This window comes from Aotus nancymaae, unplaced genomic scaffold, assembly GCF_030222135.1.
Source record: "Aotus nancymaae isolate 86718 unplaced genomic scaffold, 86718_ANA_hifiasm-v0.15.2.pri h1tg000036l, whole genome shotgun sequence".
Lineage (NCBI taxonomy): Eukaryota > Metazoa > Chordata > Mammalia > Primates > Aotidae > Aotus > Aotus nancymaae.
In genome coordinates this window covers 13,931,927-13,959,242 of record NW_026988450.1, presented here as the reverse complement: position 1 = coordinate 13,959,242, position 27,316 = coordinate 13,931,927, and the positions used below count along the sequence as shown (strand labels likewise).

At 40.2% G+C, this 27,316-nt stretch overlaps 1 non-coding gene and 1 pseudogene across 1 annotated transcript; one reads left to right on the top strand and one right to left on the bottom strand.

The window, feature by feature from the left end:
• The first annotated feature begins 2,171 nt into the window (after window positions 1-2,171).
• LOC105724780 (TAR DNA-binding protein 43-like) overlaps window positions 2,172-27,316 on the top strand; it is a 43,681-nt pseudogene continuing 18,536 nt past the window's right edge.
• On the bottom strand, window positions 15,820-15,945 carry LOC135278174 (small nucleolar RNA SNORA11). Its single transcript, XR_010345727.1, has one exon. It is a non-coding gene; the product is annotated as a small nucleolar RNA SNORA11 (small nucleolar RNA).

Sequence of the window (27,316 nt, the reverse complement as noted above, 5' to 3'; positions counted from 1 at the left end):
GTTTTTATTAAGACAGGATCTCACCCTCTCACTCAGGCTGGAGTGCAGTAAATGATAGTAGCTCACTGCAGCCTCCACCTCCCTGGTTCAGGCAATCCTTCCACCTTAGCCTCCCAAGTAGCTGGCATCACAGGAACGCCCCACTACACCCAGCTAATTATTTTTATTTTTTGTAGAGAGGGTTTTGCCATGTTGCCAAGGATGGTCTTGATCTCCTGGGCTCAAGCTATCCACTTGCTTCAGCCTCCCAAAGTGCTGGGATTACAGGCATGAATCACTGTACCCAACTCATTGAGGCTGTGTCCTCTGCTTCACCTTTTGATGTTGGAGGGCCAAAAATTCTCCCCTCAGATTGTTATGGCCTCGGTGGTTTTTTTTTTTTTGGAGACAGAGTTTCGCTCTTGTTACCCAGGCTGGAGTTCAATGGTGCGATCTCGGCTCACCGCAACCTCCGCCTCCTGGGTCCAGGCAATTCTCCTGCCTCAGCCTCCTGAGTAGCTGGGATTACAGGCATGCGCCACCATGCCCAGCTAATTTTTTTTTTTGTATTTTTAGTAGAGACGGGGTTCCACCATGTTGACAAGGATGGTCTCGATCTCTTGACCTCGTGATCCACTCGCCTCAGCCTCCCAAAGTGCTGGGATTACAGGCTTGAGCCACCGTGCCCGGCCGACAAGTACTCTTGAATATAGGTTTCTGCTAACTTTGGTGGTCATACCACTGGACAAGGTTAAAAACTTCCAGATCTCTAATTAAAAGCTGATGTATTCACAGATTGCTAGCCCAACATCAAACAAAACAAGTATTCATTATATCGGACTAAACTGATAAAAGACTGATATAGGCTGGGCACGGTGGCTCAAGCCTATAATCCCAGCACTTTGGGAGGCCAAGGTGGGTGGATCACGAGGTCAAGAGATCAAGACCATCCTGGTCAACAAGGTGAAACCCCGTCTCTACTAAAAATACAAAAATTAGCTGGGCATGGTGGTACACGCCTGTAGTCCCAGCTACTCAGGAGGCTGAGGCAGGAGAATTGCTTGAACCCAGGAGGCGGAGGTTGCAGTGAGCCGAGATCGTGCCATTGCACTCCAGCCTGGGTAACAAGAGCGAAACTCCGTCTCAAAAAAAAAAAAAAGACTGATATAATGGTTTGTGACTTTTTTTTTCCTGAAACCCTGATGATTCCTTTTTTAATTATTATTTTTATATTTTGAGATGGAGTCTCACTCTGTCACCCAGGCTGGAGTGCTGTGGTACAATCTCAGCTCATTGCAACCTCTGCCTCCTGGGTTCAAGTGATTCTTCTGCCTCAGCCTCCAGAGTAGCTGGGACTACAGGCATGCACCACCACACCCAGCTAATATTTTTAATTTTATTAGAGGTGGGGTTTCACTATGTTGACCAGGTTGGTCTCAAACTCCTGACTTCAGGTGATCCTCTCGCCTCAGCCTCTCAAAGTGCTGGGATTACAGGCATGAGCTACTGCGCCTGGCCCTTTAATTTTTTTTTAAGAGACAAAAACCACCTCTGATTTTCTCTACTGTTCTAATTTTCCTTTCCTTTTTCCGTTTAACTTTAAAAGTATTTTCCTTAGAAATTGTGTCTAATTATGTTTTCCAGGTGGGACTAAAACTGCTAGGTCAAGAGATCCTCCCACCTCAGCTCCAGAGTAGCTGAGAGCACAGACGAGTGCCACCACACCAGGCCTTCTTTTTACATTTTGTTTTCCAGAGTCAATAAATCTTTTTATATTTTTCTTTTGAGTCATGTATAGCTTACATTAATTGGGTAAAATATACTTTTGTGAGGAAAATTGAAACATTTACCTTTCTCTCTACCTGATTTCTCCGGAATTTAAAAACTATTAATGAGGATTATTTTATGGCACCATAGTTATTTGCATAAATTCAATAAGATTATGTTTTCTTTTGTAGCAGGACATTGGAGACACTGGTTATTTTACCAAGGCTTTGACTGGAATGCCATATTTTCAGTTATGAGTAGACTGCTTGAGGAATTGATGTTGTCTTTATAGCGCTGATAAAAAACCCCTAGCATTTTGTCGGGGTGAAGCGGTCATTGGGCTGTGCTAGGATCCGTCGCTGTCTAGATGTCCCTGTTGGCCTTCCCAGCAGCGGCCTAGTGGAAAAGTAAAAGATGTTTGAATATACTCGGTAACCAAAGATGAGAACAATGAGCCCATGAAATACCATTGGAAGATGATGGGACGGTGCTGCTGTCCACAGTTACAGCCCAGGGGCGTGTGGGCTTAGCTACAGAAATCCAGTGTCTCAATCTATGAGAGGTGTCCGGCTGGTAGAAGGAATTCTGCATGCCCTTAATGCTGGCTGGGGCAATCTGGTGTATGTTTTCAACTATCCCAAAGACAACAAAAGGAAAATGGATGAGACAGATGCTTCATCAGCAGTGAAAGTGAAAAGAGCAGTCCAGAAAACATCGGATTTAATAGTGTTGGGTCTCCCATGGAAAACAACTGAACAGGATCTGAAAGAATATTTTAGTACCTTTGGAGAAGTTCTTATGGTGCAGGTTGAGAAAGATATTAAGACTGGTCATTCGCCGGGCGCGGTGGCTCACACCTGTAATCCCAGCACTTTGGGAGGCCGAGGCGGGTGGATCACGAGGTCAGGAGATCGAGACCATCCTTGTCAACATCGTGAAACCCCATCTCTACTAAAGATACAAAAAATTAGATGGGCATGGTGGCACGTGCCTGTAATCCCAGCTACTCAGGAGGCTGAGGCAGGAGAAATGCCTGAACCCAGGAGGCGAAGGTTGCTGTGAGCCGAGATCGCGCCATTGCACTCCAGCCTGGGTAACAAGAGCGAAACTCCGTCTCCAAAAAAAAAAAAAAAAAAAAAAAAAAAAAGACTGGTCATTCAAAGGGGTTTGGCTTTGTTCAGTTCACAGAATATGAAACACAGGTGAAAATAATGTCAGAGCGACACATGATAGATGGACGACAGTGTGATCGTAAACTTCCTAATTCTAAGCAAAGCCGAGATGAGCCTTTGAGAAGCAGAAAACTGTGAGGTGCTGCGCTGAGGACATGACTGCCGATGAGCTGTGGCAGTGCAGCGAAGTGGTGGATGTCGTCATCCCCAAGCCTTTCAGAGCCTTTGCCTTTGTTACATTCACAGATGATCAGGTTGCACAATCTCTCTGTGGGGAGGACTTGATCGTTAAAGGAATCAGCATTCATATATCCAATACCAAAACTAAGCACAACAGCAGGAGACAACAGCAATAGACAGAAAGAAGTGGAAGATTTGATGGCAATCCAGGTGGCTTTGGGAATCAGGGTGGATTTGGCAATATTAGAGGGAGTGGAGCTGGTTTGGGAAACAAGGTAGTAATATGGGTGGTGGGATGAACTTTGGTGCATTCAGCATTAATTCAGCCATGATGGCTACAGTCCAGGCAGTGCTACAGAGCAGTTGGGGTATCATGGGCATGTTAGCCAGCCAGCAGAACCAGTCAGGCCCATCGGGTAATAACCAAAGCCAAGGCAACACGCAGAGGGAGCCAAACTAGGCCTTCGATTCTGCAAATAACTCTTATAGTGGTTCTAATTCTGGTGCAGCAATTGGTTGGGGATCAGCATCAAATGCTCGGTCGGGCAGGGGTTTTAATGGAGGCTTCAGCTCGAGCATGGATTCTAAGTCTTCTGGTTGGGGAATGTGGACAGTGGGGTTGTGGTTACTTTCTACAGAATGGTGGGAATTCTAATTTTTCTAAACTCATGGTAAGTATATTGTAAATTACGTGTGTACTAAGAATTTTCATAATTGGTTTTCAATGTGTAGTACGTTCAGCAGAATTTTTGACATTTTTCTTTAGAAAAAGGAAGAGCTAAAGGAATTTTATAAGTTTTGTTACATAAAATGTTGAAATACTCTGAGTGGTTGAAAGTGAACTGCTTTTTGCCTGATTGGTAAACCAGCACACTACAATTGATATCAAAAGGTTTCTCCTGTAATATTTTATCCCTGGACTTGTCAAGTGAATTCTTTGCATGTTCAAAATGGAAACCATTGATTAGAACTACATTTGTTACTCCTTGTTTTAATTTGGACACCATCATATGGATTTTTTTTCCTTAAGAAAGTCTCCTTTTGGGAGATTATGGTGTCACAGTATTTGGTTCTTTTGTTTTTGTTTTTGTTTTTTTTTTTTTTGAGACGGAGTTTTGCTCTTGTTACCCAGGCTGGAGTGCAATGGCGCAATCTCGGCTCACCGCAACCTCCGCCTCCCGGGTTCAGGCAATTCTCCTGCCTCAGCCTCCTGAGTAGCTGGGATTACAGGCACGCGCCACCGTGCCCAGCTAATTTTTTGTATTTTTTAGTAGAGACGGGGTTTCACTGTGTTGACCAGGATGGTCTCGATCTCTTGACCTCATGATCCACCCGCCTCGGCCTCCCAAAGTGCTGGGATTACAGGCTTGAGCCACCGCGCCCGGCCCCGGTTCTTTTGTTTTTTAACACTTGTCTCCTGTCATATACATCAGCCCCTTTGTCAACTGCTGTGAATGCTGTATGGTGTGTATTCTCTTCTGTTACTGATAGGTTTAAGTGTGGTAATGTGAACTGAAGCTGATGGGTTGATAACATGGGCTGAGCTCGTGGTGTGCTCTGCAGGGGTACTTGGAAGTGGAGTTCACCAGTGAGCTCAGGTGTCTCAAAGAAGTGTGGAAGTTCTAATGTCTGTTAGTCACCCATAAGAATGATATTTGCTGCAGTTCTGTGTCCTGTGCTTGGATGCTTATTATAAGAATCGTCAATGTTGGAAATTCTTTTTTTTTTTTTTGCGACGGAGTTTCGCTCTTGTTACCCAGGCTGGAGTGCAATGGCGCGATCTCGGCTCACAGCAACCTCCGCCTCCTGGGTTCAGGCAATTCTCCTGCCTCTGCCTCCTGAGTAGCTGGGATTACAGGCATGCGCCACCATGCCCAGCTAATTTTTTGTATTTTTAGTAGAGATGAGGTTTCACCATGTTGACCAGGATGGTCTCAATCTCTTGACCTCGTGATCCACCCACCTCGGCCTCCCAAAGTGCTGGGATTACAGGCATGAGCCACCGCTCCCAGCCCGAATGTTGGAAATTCTTAAATGAAACTGATTTGAATAAAAAGCCCCTTGGAAAGACTGGCCTGGGACATTGTCTATGCTCTTCTTTCACAAGATTCCTGACCTATGGTAAGTGAAGAATGTTACTTTTTTTCTTTCTTTCTTTTTTTTTTTTTTTTTTTATAAAGACGGGGTTTCACCATGTTGGTCAGACTGGTCTTGAACCCCTGACCTCAGGTGATCCGCTCGCCTTGGCCTCCAAAGTGCTTGGATTACAGGCATGAGCCACCGCACCCAGCCAAGAATGTTACTTTCTCACAGGCCTAGGAAACTCAAGATATTTTGGAACTTCAGGAAGAGAAGAAATTCACCTGCATTACAGGCACAGTCTGATGGTGAATTCTTGGCTTGGCTTCCTAGCCTTGAGAAGTTTTAAAAAATCAAATCTGATCCGGTGCCCCACCAAAAAAAAAAAAAAAGAAAAAAGAAAAAGAAAAAATTAAATCTGAATGGGGCATGTGGTTTACACCTGTAATCCCAGCACTTTGGGATGCTAAGGCAGTAGGATTGCTTGAGGCCAGAAGTTCAAGACCACCCTGGCCAACACAGTAAGACCCCATCTGTACTGAAAAATAAATAAGCGAGTTGTGGTGGCTCACGCCTGTAATCCCAGCATTTTGGGACGCTGATGCAGGTAGATCGCTCAAGGCCAGAAGTTCAAGAGGAGCCTGGCCAGTATGGTGAAACCTGTCTCTAGTAAAAATATAAAAGTTAGCTGGGCGTGGTGGTGCATGCCTGTAATCCCAGCTACTCGGGAGGCTGAGGCAGGAAAATCCCTTGAACTTGGAAGGCAGAGGTTGCAGTGAACCGAGATTGCACCACCATACTCCAGCCTGGGTGCAGTGGCACAATCTCAGCTCCAGCCTTGGTGACAGAGTGAAATTATGTCTCAAAAAATAAAAATACAAATAAATAAACAAATAGAAAAATTTCGGATCTGAAAATCTTTATTTAAAAGTTCCAGCAGCCAGGTGTGGTGACTCATGCCTGTAATCCCAGCACTTTGGAAGGCTGAGGCGGGCGGATCACTTGAGGTCAGGAGTTCAAGACCAGCCCAGGCAATATGGTGAAACCCTGTCTCTACTAAAAGTACAAATTTTAAAAAATTAGCCAGGCGTGGTGGTGGGCACCTGTAATCCAAGATACTCAGGAGGCCGAGGCAGGCGAATTGCTTAAAACCAGGAGGCGGAAGTTACAGTGAGCTGAGATCACGCCACTGCACTCTAGCCTGGGTGACAAAACGAGTCTCTCTGTCTCCCTCCCCCCCAAAAAAGTAGAATGAGGGCAGTAACAAATGGTTATATTTTATTTTACACATGCACACACACACATACACACACACACACTCTTTTGAGACAGGATCTCCCTCTCACCCAGGCTGGACTGCAATGATGCAATTACAGCTCACTGTAGCCTCTACCTTTCAGTACTCAAGGTAATCCTGCCACCTCAGCCTCCCAAGTAGCTGGGATTACAGGCTTGCGCCACCACGCCTAGTTAATTTTTGTAGTTTTTGGTAGAGATGGGGTTTCAACATGTTGCTCAGGCTCTAGTCTTGAACTCCTGGACAAAAGTGATCTACCCACCTTGGCTTCTCAAGTGCTGAGATTACAGTTGTGAACCACCATGAAGAGCCTATTTCACCATATATATATATATATATATATATATATATATATATATATATTTTTTTTTTTTTTTTTTTTTAGATGGAGTTTTGCTCTTGTCGCCCAGGGCTGGAGTGCAATAGCAAGATCTTGGCTCACTGCAACCTCCACCTCCCAGGTTCAAGTGATTCTCTTACCTCAGCCTCCCAAGTAGCTGGGATGACAGGCACCTGCCACCACGCTCAGCTAATTTTGTATTATTAATAGAGATGGGGTTTCACTATGTTGCCCAGGCTAGTCTCGAAACACCGACCTCAGGTGATCCCCCCCTCAGCCTCCCAAAGTGCTGGGATTACAGGCGTGAGCCACTGCGCCCGACCTATTTCACTATATTTTTGAATGTTTAATGTTATTTTAAAAATTTTAATGTTACATGAAAAGAAATCTAATCAGAATGATTCCAATCTTTGAATTTATACATAAAAAGACTGAGAAAAATAAAATGTTAATTCAGTATTAATTTATGTGGTTGTTTTTTCCTGTAACTTTTCCAGATTCCAAATTTTCTACTCTTATAATTTAAAAAAGTTAACAAGTATTTAATGTGTAAAGTAGACAAGGTTGAAATAATACTGTAGGGCTAAGGGCCCTGTAGGGTCCTGGAGTGTCCTTTATGCTGTGCTGAGGCGCAGGATCGGAGAAATAAAGAGACAGGACATAGAAGTACAATGAAATTGCAGCTGGGCTCAAGGGGGCCACGCCATGTATAAGTGGAGACAGGTGAGGCCCCGAATGTCCAGAAGTGTCTGTATTTACTGGGTATAGGTTAGAGGGCAGGGTAGTGAATGAAGTCATCCTCAAAGATAGTGATAGGGTTGTGAGCAACAAAATGAGGATCCACCCCCATTAGGTCACCTAGACTAGGAGGTGGGCCATGTGCAGTAAGGGGTCCACCCCCATTAGGTCACCAAGGCATGGAGGTGAGCGGTGCGCAGTGAAGAGGGTGCAGTGTGCAATACCTCTATCTATGGGCATGCTACTTCTAAGAATATCTATAGGAGGGTGCTTAAGTCTCACAGCAGTGACAGAGCTGTCAGGGTCTACTGCCACCTGCTGGCAGCTTCTAATGAGTTATCTAGGAGGATGCTTTTGAGCTAGCACAGTAACAAGTGCTGATAAAGTTCACAGTCACCAAGGTTCAATTACCCGGAGGGGTTTTAAGCCCTCGGATGCTCGAGGGATTGCCGGTCTGAGGATAGCCTGTCACAAGAACTGGACGTAAGGTCCTACAACTCCTTTATCAGGAGGAGTGGCTCTTTCACCAAGCCTGCCATATAGTGGGTATCTTTACGATACTGAACACTGCCGCCTGGGTCATGGATTCTTTTCCTGGTATAACTGTTTTTCCCTTAAATCATGCTCTGCACCGTGTCTGCTCCAGACATTCCTCTGACTATAAGCTGCTTATTCCTTAATTCATGCTCTGTACCATGTCTACCCTAGGCATTCCTGTGATTATGAACTAAGATATAGTTATGTGTGTATATATATATATATATATATATATATGGAAATAACTGAGTGGTAAGATCTTCTTTAGGCACTCATTCTAGGAACTAATATATGATTATATATAGAGGATTATATAAAGAGAAATAACTGAGTAGTAACACTATAAACTGATATTCTTCAGGCACTAATTCTATAAACTAATATATGATTATATATAAAGTATTATATAAAAGGAAATAACTGAGTAGTAACGCTATAACCTGAGATATTCTTCAGGCACTAACTGTGCCAGGATTCTGCTTAGCTCTCCTTCCTCGGTGCCTATGTGGGGGGTTACCCTCAAATACAATATCTGGGATTTGTGTAAAATGCAAGGAGGAGAGAAGAAATTAGAGGGTTAAAGAGAAAACAAGGTTGACTGAGTTGGTAATTTTTGAGGCTGGGTGACGATAGGGCATTAGGGTTTCATTTTACTGTTCCCTTATCTATTTGAAATTTTTCATAATAAAAATTTTTAAAAGAAGAATTAGCTTATACAAACAAATGTACTATAGATTTTTGTTATCTACAGTAGTTTTATAAAGTCAACTCAAACATTGAATTAGAGATTATGAAGCCATTGATCCTGGGCATAATATAGGGTTAGGTTCCCTCAAGCCCCTGGCCACAACATTCTTATCAAGGGATAATCGGGTAACCTTGTTTTATTCCCGTTTCTGTTGAAAGATACCTTATTTATTTATTTATTTATTTATTTATTTATTTTATTTATTTTTTTATTTGAAAGATACCTTATTTAATACAAACTGTTGATTCATTAACATTGAACTCACAGCCAAAACACTATAACCACTGCCTGAAGGAGATTTGTTTAACGTACTTAATTTTCTTTATAAGACACATTGTAGCTTTTCACTTAGGAACACTGGGCAGCACTTCAAAACTACACTTGGGAGCCATTTCAGACAACAAAATCACCAAGAAAAAGTACAAAAATGTAAAAAACGTGGCACTAAGAAGATCACAAACAGGAAACTTGTTTACAGTGTAAGAACTAAAAGAAGGCAGAGCATCACCTGGTGTAAGTTCAGCTGCTAAGAAAATGTGCCTCCTCCAGCAATGCAATTCTTATTTCTATTCTGTGCATGTATATGTCTGTGACCATGAAAGCACTGGAGTGTTGATTTTGGGGTTACAAATAATTTTCTTTTTTAGAGGTAGAGGGTTGGGAGGGTTCTCCATGTTGACCAGGCTGGTCACGAACTCCTGGCATCAAGTCATCCTCCTGCCTTGGGTTCCCAAGGTTCTAGGATTGCAGGTGTTGAGGCACCATGCCTGGCCTATAAATAAATTTTAGCCGGGTGCGGTGGCTCACGCCTGTAATCCCAGCACTTTGAGAGGCCAAGGCGGGTGGATCACGAGGTCAAGAGATCGAGACCATCCTGGTCAACGTGGTGAAACCCCACCTCTACTAAAAATACAAAAAATTAGCTGGGCATGGTGGTGCGTGCCTGTAATCCCAGCTACTCAGGAGGCAGAGGCAGGAGAATTGCCTGAACCCAGGAGGCAGATGTTGCAGTGAGCCGAGATCGTGCCATTGCACTCCAGCCTGGGTAACAAGAGCGAAACTCCGTCTCAAAATAAATAAATTAAATAAATAAATAAATTTTAATGAGTGGACATATTTGCAAATACAGAATCTGCAAATAATGAAGACTGACTGTATTTAAAGTAACAAGCATAGTGATTGACACATTGTGATAACTAAGTTTTCCTTCTTGTTGTAGACTATGATACTGAATTATTAAATAAAATTTATAGGAGTACTGTAGTTCTCTGAGTTAAATATATTAGAAAGCAATGTATAGATTAAACAGATATGTCATTTGTAGCTGATTAAAAGTGGTGATTGGGTCATAGAAAGTTGGACATAATCGCCTGGTGTGGTGGCGCGTGCCTGTAGTCCCAGCTACTCGGGAGGCTGAGGTGGGAGGATCGCTTGAGCCCAGGAGTTCTGGGCTGTAGTGTGCTATGCCGATCCAATGTCCGCACTAAGCTCGGCATCAACATGGTGACCTCCTGGGACCGGGGGACCACCGGGTTGCCTAAGGAGGGGTGAACCAGCCCAGGTCAGAAACGGAGCAGGTCAAAACTCCCGTGCTAATCAGTAGTGGGATTGCGCCTGTGAATAGCCACTGCGCTCCAGCCTGGGCAACGTAGCAAGACCCCGTTTCTAAAAAAAAAAAAAAAAAAGAAGAAGAAGAAGAAAGTTGGACATAATCTCGTAGCCTATGAGAAAACCAGCTTTAACACGAATGTTTTAAAATTAGAGTTTTTTGGCTGGGTGTGGTGTTACAAGCCTGTAATTCCAGCTACTTGGGAGGCTGATGCGGGAGAATCTCTTGAAACCAGAAGGTGGAGGTTGCAGTGAGTCAAGATTTTTTTTTTTTTTTTTTGAGACGGAGTTTCGCTCTTGTTACCCAGGCTGGGGTACAATGGCGCGATCTTGGCTCACCGCAACCTCCGCCTCCTGGGTTCAGGCAATTCTCCTGCATCAGTCTCCTGAGTAGCTGGGATTACAGGCACGCGCCACCATGCCCAGCTAATTTTTTGTATTTTTAGTAGAGACGGGGTTTCACCATGTTGACCAGGATGGTCTCGATCTCTTGACCTCGTGATCCACCCGCCTCGGCCTCCCAAAGTGCTGGGATTACAGGCGTGAGCCACCGTGCCGGGCCCTGAGTCAAGATTGTGTCACTGCACTCCAGTCTGGGTGACAGAGTGAGACCTTGTCTCTAAATAAATAAATAAATAAAATAACAAAATACTATATTGGACAAACCATGAGATTAGAATTCTATTAAGAGGCAGTGAAAAATAGTGAGAATGCATGGATTTTTCACTTTTACAACTTACTTTGAATCCTGGCCAAAGTACCCAATAACTGTATGGCTTTAAGTAAGTTAGTTAATGCTTCCTCAGTTTCCATACTTCTATGTTTTATTCTTAAATTATTTATTTAGGTATTTTTAAGAGAAAGGTTCTCTCTCTCTCTCCCAGGCTGGAATTTAGTGGTGCGACCACAGCTCACGATAGACTCAAACTCCTGGGCTTAAGAGATCTTTCTGCCTTAGCCTCCCAAAGTGCCGGGATTACAATCCTGAGCCACAGCAACAGGCCAGTTTCTTAATTTAAAAAATGGAATCATGATGCCCATCTCACAGGGTTGCTGTGAGTCTTGTGCCCAGTACCTGAGGCCCAGCTGGGACTCACCCAATGGCAGCTCTCCTTGATGCCTGGGGATGTGCTCTACAACAGCAGGGTAATTGCACTTTACCCCATTCTCACACTTTCAATATGCAAATAATCTTAAAATTCCTCCTTACAGACCCATCGGGAATATTTCATTCAGGAGTTACAATTATACTTATCATGCAGGATCCTGATTTTGCAATATTTATCGGTCTCTTTCCAAACCCCCTCTTCTCCTTTCTCCACATTTTCCTTTTGCTTCTTGATCCTTTTTTCATATTTAAGCAGCAGCTGAACTCTTCTGTTTATACTCAGGGAAACGATGTGGCTACAGAAAAAATAAAAAGCTTGGGGCAGTTTATTCCTGGCTTTCGAGTTTTAAAAGCAGAGACTTACAGATAAAAAGAAGAAATTTGGCCAGGTGCGGTGGCTCACGCCTGTAATCCGAGGCCGAGGTGGGTGGATCACAAGGTCAAGAGATCGAGACCATCCTGGTCAACATGGTGAAACCCCGCCTCTACTAAAAATACAAAAAATTAGCTGGGCACGGTGGCGCGTGCCTGTAATCCCAGCTACTCAGGAGGCTGAGGCAGGAGAATTGCCTGAACCCAGGAGGCGGAGGTTGCGGTGAGCTGAGATCGCGCCATTGCACTCCAGCCTGGGTAACAAGAGCGAAACTCCGTCTCAAAAAAAAAAAAGAAGAAGAAACTGATGAATAGACAGAAGAATTGGAAGATATCAGAAAGAATACAGCTCTTCCTCTTCCACATCCCTATACACCCTTTGCAAACAAGAATCCCCAAGGTTGAGAGGAGTTTGAAGAGACGGAGAGGAGAGGCGTGGGAGGGCCCGAGAGAAATAAGTTGCACCTGCTGAGCTCCAGAGAGCACTGCCCCATGTGGGGGCTAGAGGTCCATACCACTTCCTTACTTCCGAAGTGTCACTTCTAGGGCAGATTCCAGCAAGGTGCCCAGACTCACCAGAAGCAGCTGTGAGGTGTGTACGCACAGGTGCAGTTTCAGCCTCAGAGGAGTTGCCCTGAGTCAGGTTGCAGGACCGGGGTAACCGAATGGGACCCATGGATCCAATAATGGAGAGCAGAAGAGACCCTGGCTCAGTGGAGTCTGGAATAGGAACAAAGATTTCTCCAGAGAAATCTTGGACGAATTCAAAATGGCCAAATGAGGAAGGGTTATCTCAAGTGACTGAAGGGACAGGTGACAGAGAAGATAAAAGAGCTTCATTTTAGTAGTACTTTGGCTCCATACAGTCACGAGAGGAAAAAGAGAGAAAGACATGGAATTGACCGACACAAAACTACCAGCCTTGTAAAATGATGGCTTGAAATAGAAATAAAGTGGAATTGTAGAAATCAAGTTATATTTCTTGCACATCTGAATTTGTAGATGGAGGTTCTGGCTTAATATGCCTGTTTTATATTTTCAACATATAAAGCTCAATTCGATTTATTTAATATTTACCGCATGCCCATCATATTCCAGGCAGTGTCCTTGCTCAAGTTATTATTATAATCCAGTGGGAGGCAGGTACTAAAAAATCATTACAAGTCAAATAAATGTTAGCAAAAGGAAGTACGTGGGAGCATGTGGCAAAAGTATTTAAACCTTGTAATAGAATGGTAAGTGCCTTCTTGAAGAAAATTGATAAATTGAGAAAATTATTAAGTTTAAGTTAAAACATAAAAAATAAGAATACCCAAGGCAAAATGCAGAAGGAGAAGAGTAGTAGAGGGAAGGGAGGGAAGAACTTGTTTCAGAATTGAAAGAATGGAATCAGTTATGGGTAGAGCAGAGAGGGCAAAGGGAAGAATATTAGCGGCTAGGGCTCAAAAAAATTTTGGATTTTTATTATATTATTTCTTTGCTAGGTAAGTTGGCTGCAAAACAAGGTAAATCTACTATTTAGGTATAAAACAGGGAGAAAGGTGTAGTAATTATTTAAAATAGCATTCTATCATAATGTTCCAAATTAACTTGCAATGAGAGTTTCAGAGAAAAAATATTTTCACTCCTACACTCTGTGCCTATCTCTAGACTGTATCTGTAGCTTTACATGGTTTCCAGATGGGGATGTGCTGAAGGTTTTAAAGACTGGGTACTCCTGTAATTATGTCACTATCTTTTACAACAATGGATGGTGTTTACAAGTAGAAATGAATTTAGAACTTTAAACCACTTCTATTGGAACTCATTGTATTTCAAATGTTTCTTTCAATCAGAATATGATAATTTGTTTTACTTCTGGGTTAATAGTATCCAACAATCTATTTATTGCATTATATCTGTGTAGGCTGGCAATTTAGAATTTAAAATGCTTTATTCCACTAAACTAATATAAATGGTGGCCTATACAAGGATATGCATCCTGTAATGTTGCTGAAATGATTGATTCTGCTTGAATTTATTTATTTATTCTTGACATTTGATTGTCATTGCTTCATGTGAGATCCATCCTCAAGATCCATCCTCTTCTTCTGTTATTTCTGTTCTTTTTTCTCTGCATTCCACAAAGTGTTAATTTACTAAGTCTGCTCTATTTTACTTCTAAGTATCACTCCAATATGTCACTTTCTCACCATTCCCACTGCTATTTCTTGAGTTCTACCTCTCATTATTTCTCACTTTGACTCATGCCTCTGGACTACTTTATAGCCATCAGCATTTCTTCACCCCGTTGCTGAGTTTTCAGATCTTGTTGACATACTTTTCTACTTAAAACCCTTCATGGTTCCTCTTAACTTAGAGTAGTTGTCTTCAAATTTCACTGAACCCATATCCATACCAAGAAAACAATTTTAAAAATTCAATGTAGCCTAATTTAGTTTTTGTAATTTACATATTTGTATTACTGTACTAATATTAGGTCTAATATAGATTGCATCATAAGAAGACATTTAGTTGCTAAAAATAGGAACTAAAAATAAATGAAAATTATAATTTTTCCTTGCTTCACAGTACCTGTATTAAGCACACCCACTCTGTAAACGTGTCTTCTCATGTTCTTCCTCCTAGCTACCATCAACTCACATGCATATATATTCCTACATTTTTTTCTTCAAATTAAAATTTTCTCTTTTCTTTTTCCTTTTAAGACAGGATCTCACTTTGTCACCCAGGCTGGAGTGCAGTGTCATGGTCTTGGTTGGCTTACTGCAACCTCGGCCTCCCAGGCTCAAGTGATCCTCTCGCTTTGGCCTCCTGAGGAGCTGGGACTATAAGCATGTACCCCGGCTTTTATTTATTTATTTATTTATTTATTTATTTATTTACTGTAGAGCCAGGGTTTCACTATGTTGCCCAGGCTGGTCTCAGACTCCTGAGCTCAAGTGATCTGCTCGTTTTGGCCTCCCAAAGTGCCGGGATTACAGGCATGGTGCGCTGTGCCGGGCCTATATTCCTATTAGATTGGTGCAAAAGTAATGGCGGCTTTCAGCGTTACTTAATGACACTTTGTAGCCACTAGAAAGCATTTAAAATTCCCAGTGTTGTACTGTTATTTTCTCTTTTTGCACAGGTTGTTCTCTCCACCTGGAAATTCTTTCACACTCCCATTCTCCCCAGCCACTTCTTTGCCTAATGAATGCTCATCCTTCAGGGCTCATTTCTATTACTATCATCAAGGATAACTTTCTTGATCCTTTATCCAAGCGTGGATACCTTTCTGTGTATCTCAGGAGCATTCGGGAAATCCTTTATGTTGCCTGTGTCCCTTAAAGCTCCTTGAAGATAGGGATAAGGTATTTCATCTTTGGGAGCTAAATGATAAGAACTTATGAACACGAAGGAAACGACAGACACGGGGCCTCCTTGCGGGTGGAGGGTGGGAGGAGGGAGAGGAGCAGAAAAGATAACTATTGGGTACTGGGCTTAATATCTGGGTGAATAAATAATATGCACAACAAACCCCTGTGACATGTGTTTACCTATGCAATGAACCTTCACATGTACTCCCAAACCTAAAACTGAAAAAAAATTAAGGTATTTTATTTTTAATATCATCATTGGCTAGTATAGTACTCATAATGAAACATTACTATTTGGCTGAAAATAATTTGGCCACAGGTATTTGAAGTGAAGCAAGCTGGTCAACATGTCATTGGGGTCACGAGGATGGTTTTGTAATGTTTTATGCATCTTTAAGCTTTTTTTGCCTATTTTTCTGTCCCCTTCTTCCCGTGGCAGGGTTGTACTTAAAAAACAAAGCAAACTAGATTTAATGTACAAAGGAATTGTACTTTTTAATACTAATTTATTTTCACCTAATTTTTTTTTTTTTTCACATGTACAGCATTTGTTTGTAGGGAGGCCACAAGCTTCATGCCTGTCATCACAATGACTCCAGATTCCTGCTGGGTGTGTTACAAACAGAGGAGCCATTCTTCAGGCCCCCTGTATTTTCACCTAATTTTAACTGCTCTTCACTGTCATTTCAAAAATTTGGGGTAATCTACATGTACAATAACTGATAAATTGCAAAAGAGTATGTGTGACATGAAGTTGTAGAAAAAGGACACATATTCTTTATATAATAGAATATTGAAGGATATAATCTAAGGTATTAGTAATCCCATTTCATTACAAAAAATAGATTTGCATTATTAAAATTTCCTGCTCCTTAGAGAAAATCAGAAACCAAAACCAAGCAAATGAATAAAAGAACAGTCAAATTTTGGTGATTTAGGGACAACTGCCTCAAGAGAAAGAATGGGGAAAAAGAAGATTTGTATATGAATTGAGGATTAGTGACTAGATTAAGAAAAGGTTACTCTTTTTTTTTTTTTTTTTTTTTAAGACGGAGTTTCACCATGTTGGTCAGGCTGGTCCTGAACTCCTGACCTCATGTGATCCACCAGGCTTGGCCTCGGCCTCCAAAGTGCTTGGATTACAGGCGTGAGCCACCACGTCCAGCCGAAAAGGTACTCTTGATAAGATTTTTGGAGGATTTATTTCAAGCTACCCCTCCAAGTTTAGTACCAAATTCATTCAATATTGAATTCATTCTATTGAATGAATTTGATGCTAATCTTGGAGGGGTAGCTTGAAATAAATAAGGAATTCTTTTGAAGGATAGTAAAAATGCCTATGGCACAACTTTGCTGAGGGTGCCTGTTGTCGTAGTGCTCAGTTTTAACTAAACTGATCTTCATACCTCAGATTAAAGCACAATTTGTTTATTTTATTCACCTACCCTGAATCTGGATGAATTAAGCATACATTCCTGAATCTAAATTCTAGACTTATTTTCTTCTACTTTTCTAGCCAAATAATGTCCCTACGGCTTCTGCTAAATTCTTCCCTTTCTTAATCTAGACACTAATCCTCACTTCATATATATACCTTCTCTTGACTTTGTGTCTAGGCACAAGTTATTTCATAGAAACGTTACCACCAATCATTGTGTACTGAAACGTGTTCACCTTTCAAAGCTCACCTAAAATGCTTCCTTCCCCATGAAGTCTTCACTTCCCACCCTACGCCTACTACTCAGCTACAAGGAGACTGTTTCTTTCAACTCTCCATGGTACTTTGTATTTTTCTGATGGCCTCTAAATTCTGATAGTTTAGGAAGGGGGCAGAGAGGTGAATTTGCAATGTGTGAATTTACAATGTGAAATTCTTTGTAAACTGAAAAGCATTTTAGAAATATATGATGTTACCATTTTCTAATCCTCAGAATTATGTTCTGAGCTCCTTTAGGGCAGACATAATACTTTATTCAACTTTTTGTCCAGATTGCCTAACGTAATGTCCAACACATTCTTTGCTGACTATGAATGACGATAGGATATTCATCTTCCCCATTGAGTTTGTGAGGTGTTGGTGTATAAGATTTATTTCCAGGTATCATGCTCAAATGTCTACTCTTTGATGGATAGGTAACAAGAAGTTGTCTTGGTCCTTTAGATCTGGGGCAGTTTATGGATGTGTGCTTGGTGTGGGTGAAGGATTTGTAGTGTAACACTTCTATAATGCCCTTAGAATAGACATCACATTCTAAGGGCATTATAGAAAGCATTACACTGTCTGCATAACCCAAATAAGAGGTTGATCAGCTTGCTTTTCTCCAAAAGGGGTTTCTATAATGCTTTTAGAATAGAAGGAGAGCAGACATGCTTCTCTGAGTGGCACATTTCAGGACACCTGCATTCACTCTGGAATATCTGCTGTGCGTTGTCTCTTGCCTCAGAACTTGTTTTATGGTGCCACCAGGATTTTCCCCCTGCCTCTAGGAGTCTGAAAAGGTAACAATTTCCTTTCACACCAATATTTTAGATGAACTTGCCCTTTATGGCCATTGTGAACAAGAGGAACTCAACATAAAATGAAGAAGCCTGGCTCTTTCATTCTACTGCTATTTCTGGACCACTTGCCAAATGACAAAAATTTTCATCTTTAAAAAGTGAGTTCTCAGAGTGGGAAGGTTGAGACAAATCACTATTAGATACAGAATTATATTGTTAGACAGATTCATTCATCAGAAAATTTCTTTTATAAATGTGCATTCATTCATGCACACATATTTACAGAAACATGTTTGTTTCTGCACAGACCATTCCTTTCAGTTCAGTACCCATTTATTGTAGCCTTAATTAGTGCCAGACACCATACTAGCTCCTGAGCACGGAGAGTTGTATGAATTGCAGCCCTTGTCTTATGGAACTTAGATAAACCCTCCAATATGCCTAAGAGTTCACAGGGAATTGGGGAAGACCAATAATTTTAATTCACTATGAAATGTGGGGCAGCAGTCACAAAGTATAGCAGTTGTTCATAGGAAAACAATCTTATCACCATCTACAAGAGCCAAGGAAAGTTTCACAAAGGTGGTAAACGTTTTGAAGGACAAGTAGGGGTTCACCAAGCCCAGAGGTGTAAAATTGCGTGGTAGTTTTGGGGTCCTATAGTAGTAATGTATTTGAGAGGATATGTGAGATAATCAATTAGAGTACCAGGTTATATATTAGAGCTTCTATTTAAACAGAAATACTAGTTAAATCCGTGCTTAGAGGCTATTTCACTGTCAGATTAGCAAAACTCCATAAATTCTACACATTCTTTTTTTCTTTTTGAGACAGCATCTCACTTTGTCACCCAGGCTAGACTGCAATGGTGTGATCATAGCTCACTATAACCTCAAAATCCTGGGCTCAAGCAATGCTCCCACTTTAGCTTTTCAAGTAGCTGGGACTACAAGCATGTGCCACCATAGTGACCTAATTTTTGAATTTTTTTGTAGAGATGGAGTCTCATTATGTTGCTCAGGCTTCTACACACTCTTTTGATCACTCTCTACACTGCTGGTAGGAATGTAAATTAATACAGCCCCTAAGGAAGGCAATTTTGAAATATCTACCAAAATGACAAACACACATGTCCTCAGACCCAATAATCTCCCTTCAAATAACTTATCATATATATATATGTGTGTGTGTGTGTGTATATACACACATACATATGTATATATTCACACACACACATACATATTTGTATGCTTGTAAAATTATGTGGGTGATATAGGTTATTCATTCTAGCATCATTTGTAATACTATTGAGATTTATCCACGTTATGCGTGTACCAGCACTCATTTCTTTTTCTTGCTGAATGGTATTCCATTATAAAGAGGTTTATCCATTGTTTTTCCATGTTTATGCACAATCTGTTTATTCATTTAACAATAGATGGATATTTGTTTTCCCCAAATGTCGTCTATTATGAATAAATATTCACCTCTAGCTCTTTATGGTGTTTTGATTTCTCTCAATTGCCTTCTTATCGACTTGTGAGGGTTCTTTACATATCCCATATACGTGTCCTTCATCAGATATGCGGTTTGGAAATAATTACTCCCAGTCTGGGGCTTTCTTTTTTTCTTTTGGTTTTGAAATGATGTCTCACTCTGTCGCCCACGCTGGAGTGCAGTGGGCAATCTCAGCTCGCTGCAAACTCTGCCCCCCGGATTCGAGGGATTCTCCTGCCTCAGTCTCCTGAGTAGCTGGAACTACAGGCGCAAGCGACCACCCCCGGCTAATTTTTGTAGTTTTAGTAGAGACGCGGTTTCACCATGTTGGCCAAGATGGTCTCGATCTCCTGACCTTGTAATCCACCTGCTTCGACCTCCCAAAGTGCTGGGACTACAGACGTGAGCCACCGTGCCCGGCATTTTTCTTTCTTCCTTTCCTTTCCCCTTCCCTCCCCTCCCCTTCCTTTCTTTCTTTTTTTTTTTTTTTTTTCTTTCTTTTCTTTACTTTTGATGGAGTTTCGCTCTTGTTGCCCAGGCTGGAGCGCAATGGCGTGATCCCGGCTCACTGTAACCTCTGCCTCCTGGGTTCAAGCGATTCTCCTGTCTCAGCCTCCCAAGTAGCTGGGACTACAGGAATCCGTCACCATGCCTGGGTATTTTTTTTTTTTTTTCTTTTTCATAGTAGTTCTTTAAAGACCAGAAGTGTTCAATTTTTATTAAGTCCAATTTATCAATTTTTTTTTTTTTGGTTCACGCTTACTGTATCCAATCTAATAAATGTTTGCCTTAAGCAAGATCACAAAGACTTTCTTCTATGTTTTCTTACAGAAGTTTATAGTTTGTGTTCTAACATTTAGAGATGTTACTTATTTGAATTTAATTACTTATACATAGTATGTACATGTTAATTTCCAATAAAAATTTTAAAAAGATTTCCAACTTTGCTGACCTTTATTTGGTAAGTATTGTCAAATTAGTATGACTCCACCTAGTGGATATCTAAAAACACACATTTTATTTGTCAGTTCATATGACATTTTAAATACAAATACAAAAGTTGTTTTTTTTCCAAAAAAGAAACGAGTATTTTGACAACAAATGTTTTAAAAATCATTATATAATTTTATTTTTGAAATAAACATACCACCTATACAAATTCTTATATCTCCACACACTTAGAAAACTTAGAAACAATTTTTTAAACATATTCTAAAGTCTTTCACTTTAAAATAAAAAGTAGGGGTTCACCGATCTCACTCAAGTGCTTGAGTGAGATTCCAACACTGTTATAGATTTGAAAATACAGCACCTTCTGGTTACCTGTCAAGAGCAGCTAATTGACATTAGGAAAAGTGGAAATTGAATAGGTATATGAAGTTGAATAACAAGTATTGGATCTACTTTTTTTGTGAGGTATCTTTTTAAAATATAGCTGAGTATCAAATAAGCTGAACTTGCAATTCAACTTTTTTATTGTATTGAAAAGTGACCACTCAAAATTTTTTAAAATGATTATGCATATGAACTTAGTACTCAACAAAAATGTTAATAGTAAGAGCAAATAGTATCTTTATACCATTAGTAAAACAAAATAATTTTAAATTGTTTATTTCTTCTTTATATCATACCCCAAAATGCTTGTGTATATTTTATAATATATGTAATTTATAAGCATTTAGTACATAATAATTAGATATATCTTTAGTCCCAGAACTTTGGGAGGTCAAGTCAAAAGTATTCCTTGAGGTTAGGAGTTTGAGACCAGCCTGGGCATCATAGCTAGATCCCATCTCTACAAAAAATTTTAAAATAAAATATTAGCCAAGGATGGTGGTGCACATCTGTTGTCTCAGCTATTCCAGAGGCTGAAATGGGGAGATCACATGAGCCCAGGAGTTTGAGGTTACAGAGAGCTATGATGATACCATTGCACTCCAGCCTGGGCAGCAGAGTGAGACTCTATCTCTTAAAAACAAAAAGAAAAAGAAAAATTTCCAAGCTTAGCAATTAGAAGAATGGTGATATCATAGACAGATATATGAACATATTAAAAAGATGCCAGTTTGTGATGGGAGAATGGTGAACTCAGTTGCAAAAGTTAAATTTGAAGTCACTTCGGTAAGGTAGTTATTATTTTTCTCTACATTTTTGCTAAAAAAAAAACAGAATGAGGAAAAAGGGGTTGATATCTTTAATGGATAAAGGTCATGTACAAATCAGTAGGAAAAAAAATTTTTCAATGAAAATGGGCAAAGACAATAGCTAAGAATTCATCAAAGAAAACACCCAAATGACCAATAAACACATGAGAAATGTTCAACCTCATAAATAATTTATGAAATGTGAAATTAAAAAAATAATAACTTGTAAAGATGATTAGCATAGGCTTTAGCAGAATTATGTTGCTTCTTTGGAGAAATGATTGTTTTATATAATTAAACTTGAGTGCACTTAGAATAGACTTAGAATCGCTGACTGACGATTCTGACAGGGAGCACAGCAGAGTGATGCCACAGGACAGTGGGCCAGGAATGCTCTGAGAGGAGCTGACAGTTGGAGGAATTAATAGTGACTACACCAAGTGGAGAAGGTCATCTTTCCCAGCATATCTGGAGAAGTTAAGAAAGCACCAGACAAATAAAAAAGTATTTTGCAAATACTTTTCTGCCAAAAGTTGCAGAATCTTAGGCACATCAATACAGAACATAAAGTTTGTCACGTGCACTCCAGTATCCAAGAAATGGAGAAGTGTTGTTTGAATATCTAAAAGGATGACCTAGGAATTCAGAAGAGAAAAACAGGTCCCTTTAAAGCATAATCATCAGGGGAAATAGAATTCCTCCAACTCCATTTGGAATCTACAGAAAAAATTGAGGAAAAACACAATGATGAAGGAACTTCCTTTCACGAGCTTCAGGACTTGTAGTGCATTTTACGGCAAGTCTTCATCTTGATGAAGATTAACGCAGCCAGCTAGTTTTCTTCTCGGCATACTGCTGATTCTTTAGATGTCTTTAGTGGCTACCTCCTATTCTAACTGAATGAAGCTTAGAAATCTAGGAGCGCCTCCTCCTTTTGCAGGCTGAAATTTTGGAGGCCCAGCTACCATGCTATGTAGAGTGGACTTTCAGGGCCTCAAGCGCTTGTTCATCTACATTTTAGAAAGAAATAAAAAAAAACTATAAGTAGATTCTGGATCTGACCTTCAGCATACATACTTCTTTGGATCATCTATCTCCTTGGAGAACTAGTGGCCTTCATTCAGATGTAATTTTTTGTTAGTTTTCTCAGTTTCCGCCATGGATGTCAGACCTGTGAATTGTCTGATAACACACACAAGTCTATTTAAGTGACAGCAGAGAAAATCTGCAGTTTCAGTAACCATCAAGCATTACATATCAATTAGTTGGTTGCTGAGATGTTATCAATATCTTAGCTGAGTGAGAGAAGTCATGTTCTGGGAAGACTGGCAGAGAATTTATACTTTGTGCTGGTGGCTGCGGTATGCTGCCCAGACCTGGCCCTTCAGAATTGATAAACTCATTTTCCCAGCTGCTACACTGTTGGCTACTGATGTCTCACAGTTGCTCTTCAGAAATCGCAGAAAGATTTCAGAAACAGCAGAAGGAGGCTGACTTAGCTAAGGTCATACCCCACTCCCTGGAGACAGCTTCCGTTCAGTTACTGGTTGGTATGAGGACACAGTGGTTTTCTTTCCTTCCTTTCTGAAAGGCGATCCAGCTCCAGAGCTCTCTCTGGGATTGACTGAAGCCTCTCCAGCAGCTGCATCATAGTTTAACTTCTGCCCAGTTTACTTCCCTGGCTCCCCTAGAGGTGCTCCTCCTGAGCGCATGCCCTAATAAACTCCCTGTGTGTGGATCGCCATCTCAGACGCTATTTCCAGAAAGCCTGAACTAAGATGTACTCTGAGTATTCTTTTAGATATTGTAAACTTAACATCTGGGTCTAGCTGGATCGTAAGAGAGGTGGCTTTCTTGGTAGCTTACTATTGATCACCATAAAACCGCTTACTTTTAATTTGCTTTAAGGAGTTACCTCTGCCTTTGTGAAGTGATTCCTTAAAGAACAGCCTGTCTGGCACAGGCTGGGAAGTTGTGGGAAGTTACAGTGGCTTACACCTGTAATTGTAGCACTTTGGGAGGCCAAAGTGGGAGAAGTGCTTGAGGACGGGAGTTCAAGACTAACCTAAGCAACATAGTGAGGCACCTCCCCACCCACCTGCCCATCTCTAAAAATAAAAATTAAAAAAAAAAAATTAGCCAACTGGCAATGGTGCATGCCTGTAGTCCCAGGTACTCAGGAGGCTGAGGTGCAAGGATCTTTTGACTCCAGACGTTTGAGGGTATAGTGAGCTGTGATTGTACCATTGCACTCCAGCCTCCGTGACAGAAAGATACTCTATCTCTAAGAAAGAAAAAAGTTATAATTGCTACTCTAAACTGGCTATTGTTCCTACAATTTCATTTCTTTTATAAAAATTTTAAAAAAATTGGTCACTATTTCTACAATTTCATTTCTGCATTGGCTGCATGCAAAGATGTATAAATACAGATGATGATCATAACAGTTTAGAAATAAGAAAATAATGGAAACTATGAATATTCACCACATATACATTAGCTAAAATTTAAAAACATATGTAACAATATATTCATATTGTTAAATTGTTTAATCTCACTTTTTAAATGCCCTAAGTATGTTCATGAGTGAAGACAAATATTGTCATGAAGGATCATGACATTAGATGTATAGTAATCAAATACATAGAGGTAAAAGCTGAAACCACGTTATTCTCACAACTTCATAAAATGGTATGCATTTTACTCATTTTATTTATTTTTTAGAGACAAGGTCTCACTCTGTCACCCAGGCTGGAGTGCAGTGGCACGATCGTAGCTCACTGTAGCGTGGATCTCCTGGGCTGAAGCAATCCTCCCACTTCAGCCTGCTGAGTGGCTGGGACTTCAGGCCCATGCCACTGTGCCCAGTTCTCACTTTTATTTAATTTTAGATAGATATTATGTTAATAAAACATGCGTGCTACAAAAATTTAGCATTTTATCATTTATTATTTATACTTTTTTATTTTGTAAAAGACATAAGATGGGCAAGTTTCAATATATAGCTAGAATAAAATAGGAGTTTTACAAATATAAAGTTGCTTCCAATTTTTATTTATTTATTTATTTTTTTGGATGGGATTTTACAATGTTACCCAAGCTGGACTCCTAACTCTTGGGCTCAAATGATCCTTCCTCCTCAGCCTCATAAATAGTTCAGACTACAGTCCTTCTCATTTTTAAATGGAGCATATTTATTTCCTTGATCACTTTAGGAAGTGTAGTTTACATTGAGCTGACTTTAAAATGAACTCAATTCACTTTACATTTTTCCTTGTTTGAAAGACTGACAAGAAAAATCCAATTTATTTCTCAAAATTTCCACTAGGTGGTGCTCAAGTGAAATTAATTAATTGCCTTTTAAAAAATCCACTAGTTCTGAAATTTTGATCTCATTTTGGTGTTCAAGGTGTCTTTCATTTCCCCCACTCAGTCTCTTCATTGTGTTACTGCTGATAAACCAAAGCAGATCAACTTGTTGCAAGTCTAGAGCTGATTTAATGCAACATTAAATATTATGGAAAACTAACTGACATGCTACATGACAAACAAGCAATAATCTATTAAAAACATTTAAAATACATAATTCTGACCCTTATAACTGTGAGGTCCTTGGAAATAACAGGCAGTACCTGGACCATACTTTGTGAGCCATTAATTTATAATATAGTACTTTAAGATATTTGGATAAGTAATTTTCTAGTTACCAGTACTCAACTTTCAGATATTCAGCTAAAGTAATAAAAAACTATGGCACACTCCTGATCACATGCCTTTATGTGGCATCATTACCTGTGGTATTTAGAGGAGTCTGCAAAAATGGTAACTTACAATCTTCTTCCTCAGTACTATGGCCAGAGGTCCTTTATCAATGAGGGTCAATAAGTTTCCCCCTTTGCTGTATGTTCGTTCCCCAGTGATCTCTCTGGCTCATGATGGCAGATATCACAAAATTACCTCATTGTAATACATGGTCTTCAGCTTTTTTCCTGGTTGCATTGTCAATAAATAAAAGTTAATTTTAACGGAATTAGTTGTAATTTTATGCCATTACACTGATTTAAAATAAAAAAATATGAAAGTTTATTACTTGTGAATAAATTTATGAAGTGTCTATAAAAGGCTTATGTGCCAGACTGAATAATGCTTCCTGAACATATGAGGAAACTTCAAAAAGTTTATAGAAAAATGGAGTTAAAAGATAAACATAAAACTATAAACTTTATTTCTCAACATAACCTCCATCAAGGTCAAGAGATTTTTTTTGTAAGCAATGATACCAGCTGTTGCGTCCATTCCTAAAGAACCAAGAGTCTGGAGAATTTAATCACGTCAATGTAGTTTTTAAAATATGACTAACAGAAATGGGTTGAAAGGAGTAATCAGCACTCTATGGTAAATACCTAATGATTTCCCATCAAAAGGCTCACAGAGTTCCCCTTGTTTGATGAGAAGAATGAGCAGGAGCATTGTCATGGTGGTGAAGAACACTCTGATGAAGTTTTCTTGAGTGTTTTTCTGCTAAAGCTTTGGCTACATTTCTCAAAAATGCTCTCATAATAAGCAGATGTTACTGCTCTTCAGCCCTCCAGAAAATCAATAAGTAAAATGCTTTCGGCATCGTGATACACTGTTACTATGATTTTTACTCTTGACTAGACCCTTCCACCTCTTGGTGGCCATTGCTTTGATTGTGCTTTATCTTCAGGGTCATACTAGTAAAGCCCTGTTTTACTTCCTTCTACAATTCTTTCAAGAAATCCTTCACAATCTTGATCCCATTTGGTTAAAATTTCCACTGAAGCTCGTTCTTGTCTGCAGCAATGGTTTTGGCATCCATTGACTGGAAAGTTTGTTCACATTCATTTCTTCAGTCAGAATTGTGTGAATGAAATCAGTTGAGATGTCTATAGTGTTGGCTCTTGTTTGTCCTGTTAATTGTCAGTCCTCTTCAATTAGGGCATGAACAAAGTAAATTTTTTCCTGACAAAGTGATGTGGATGATCTGCCACTCAGGGCTTCATCTTCAACATTGTCCTGTCCCTTCTTAAAACAAGTATCAACTGTAACCTCTAATTCTTTTGAGGCATTGTCTCTGTAAGCTTTTATAAAGCATTAATGATTTCATTTTCTTTCACCTAAGCTTCACCACCAATTTGATGTTTGTTCTTGTGTTAATTTTAGCAGATGTCATGTTACTATGATAGGGGCTTTTCTCAAACTGATGTCTTATTCTTCTTAGTATCTTAAACCAGATTCTGTTTAGATATGTTGTAATAAAATATGAGTTTATTTTGGTGCAAAACAATTTAAAATCCATGCATAGTGTTTTCATAATATGAATTTTCCATGAGTTTTTTGAAGACCTCTCCTATTTATGTCTTATTCCCTGGAACCTGTAAATGTTACCTTGTATGGCAAAATACACTTTATGGATATGATTAAATTAGGGATCTTGAGATGGAGAGACTCTCCTGGATTATCTAGGTGTGCCTGATGTAATTACGGAACTCATTATAAGAGAGATACAGGAGGAATCAAAAGTTAGACAAGGTAATTTGATGACAGAAGTAGATGAGTAGAGACGACATACTTTGAAGAAGAAAGAAGAAGCCACAAGCTAAAGAATACAGGTAAGGCCAGGCACGGAGGCTCATGCCTATAATCCCAGCACTTTGGGAGGCTGAAGCGGGGGGATTGCCTGAGCTCAGCAGTTTGAGACCAGCCTGGGCAACACTGTGAAACCCCATCTCTACCAAAATGCAAAAAATTAGCCAGGCGTGGTGGTGTGCGCCTGTAGTCCCAGCTACTTGGGAGGCTGAGGCAGGAGAATCACAAGAATCCAGGAGGCAGAGGTTGCAGTGAGCCGAGATCACGCCACTGCACTTCAGC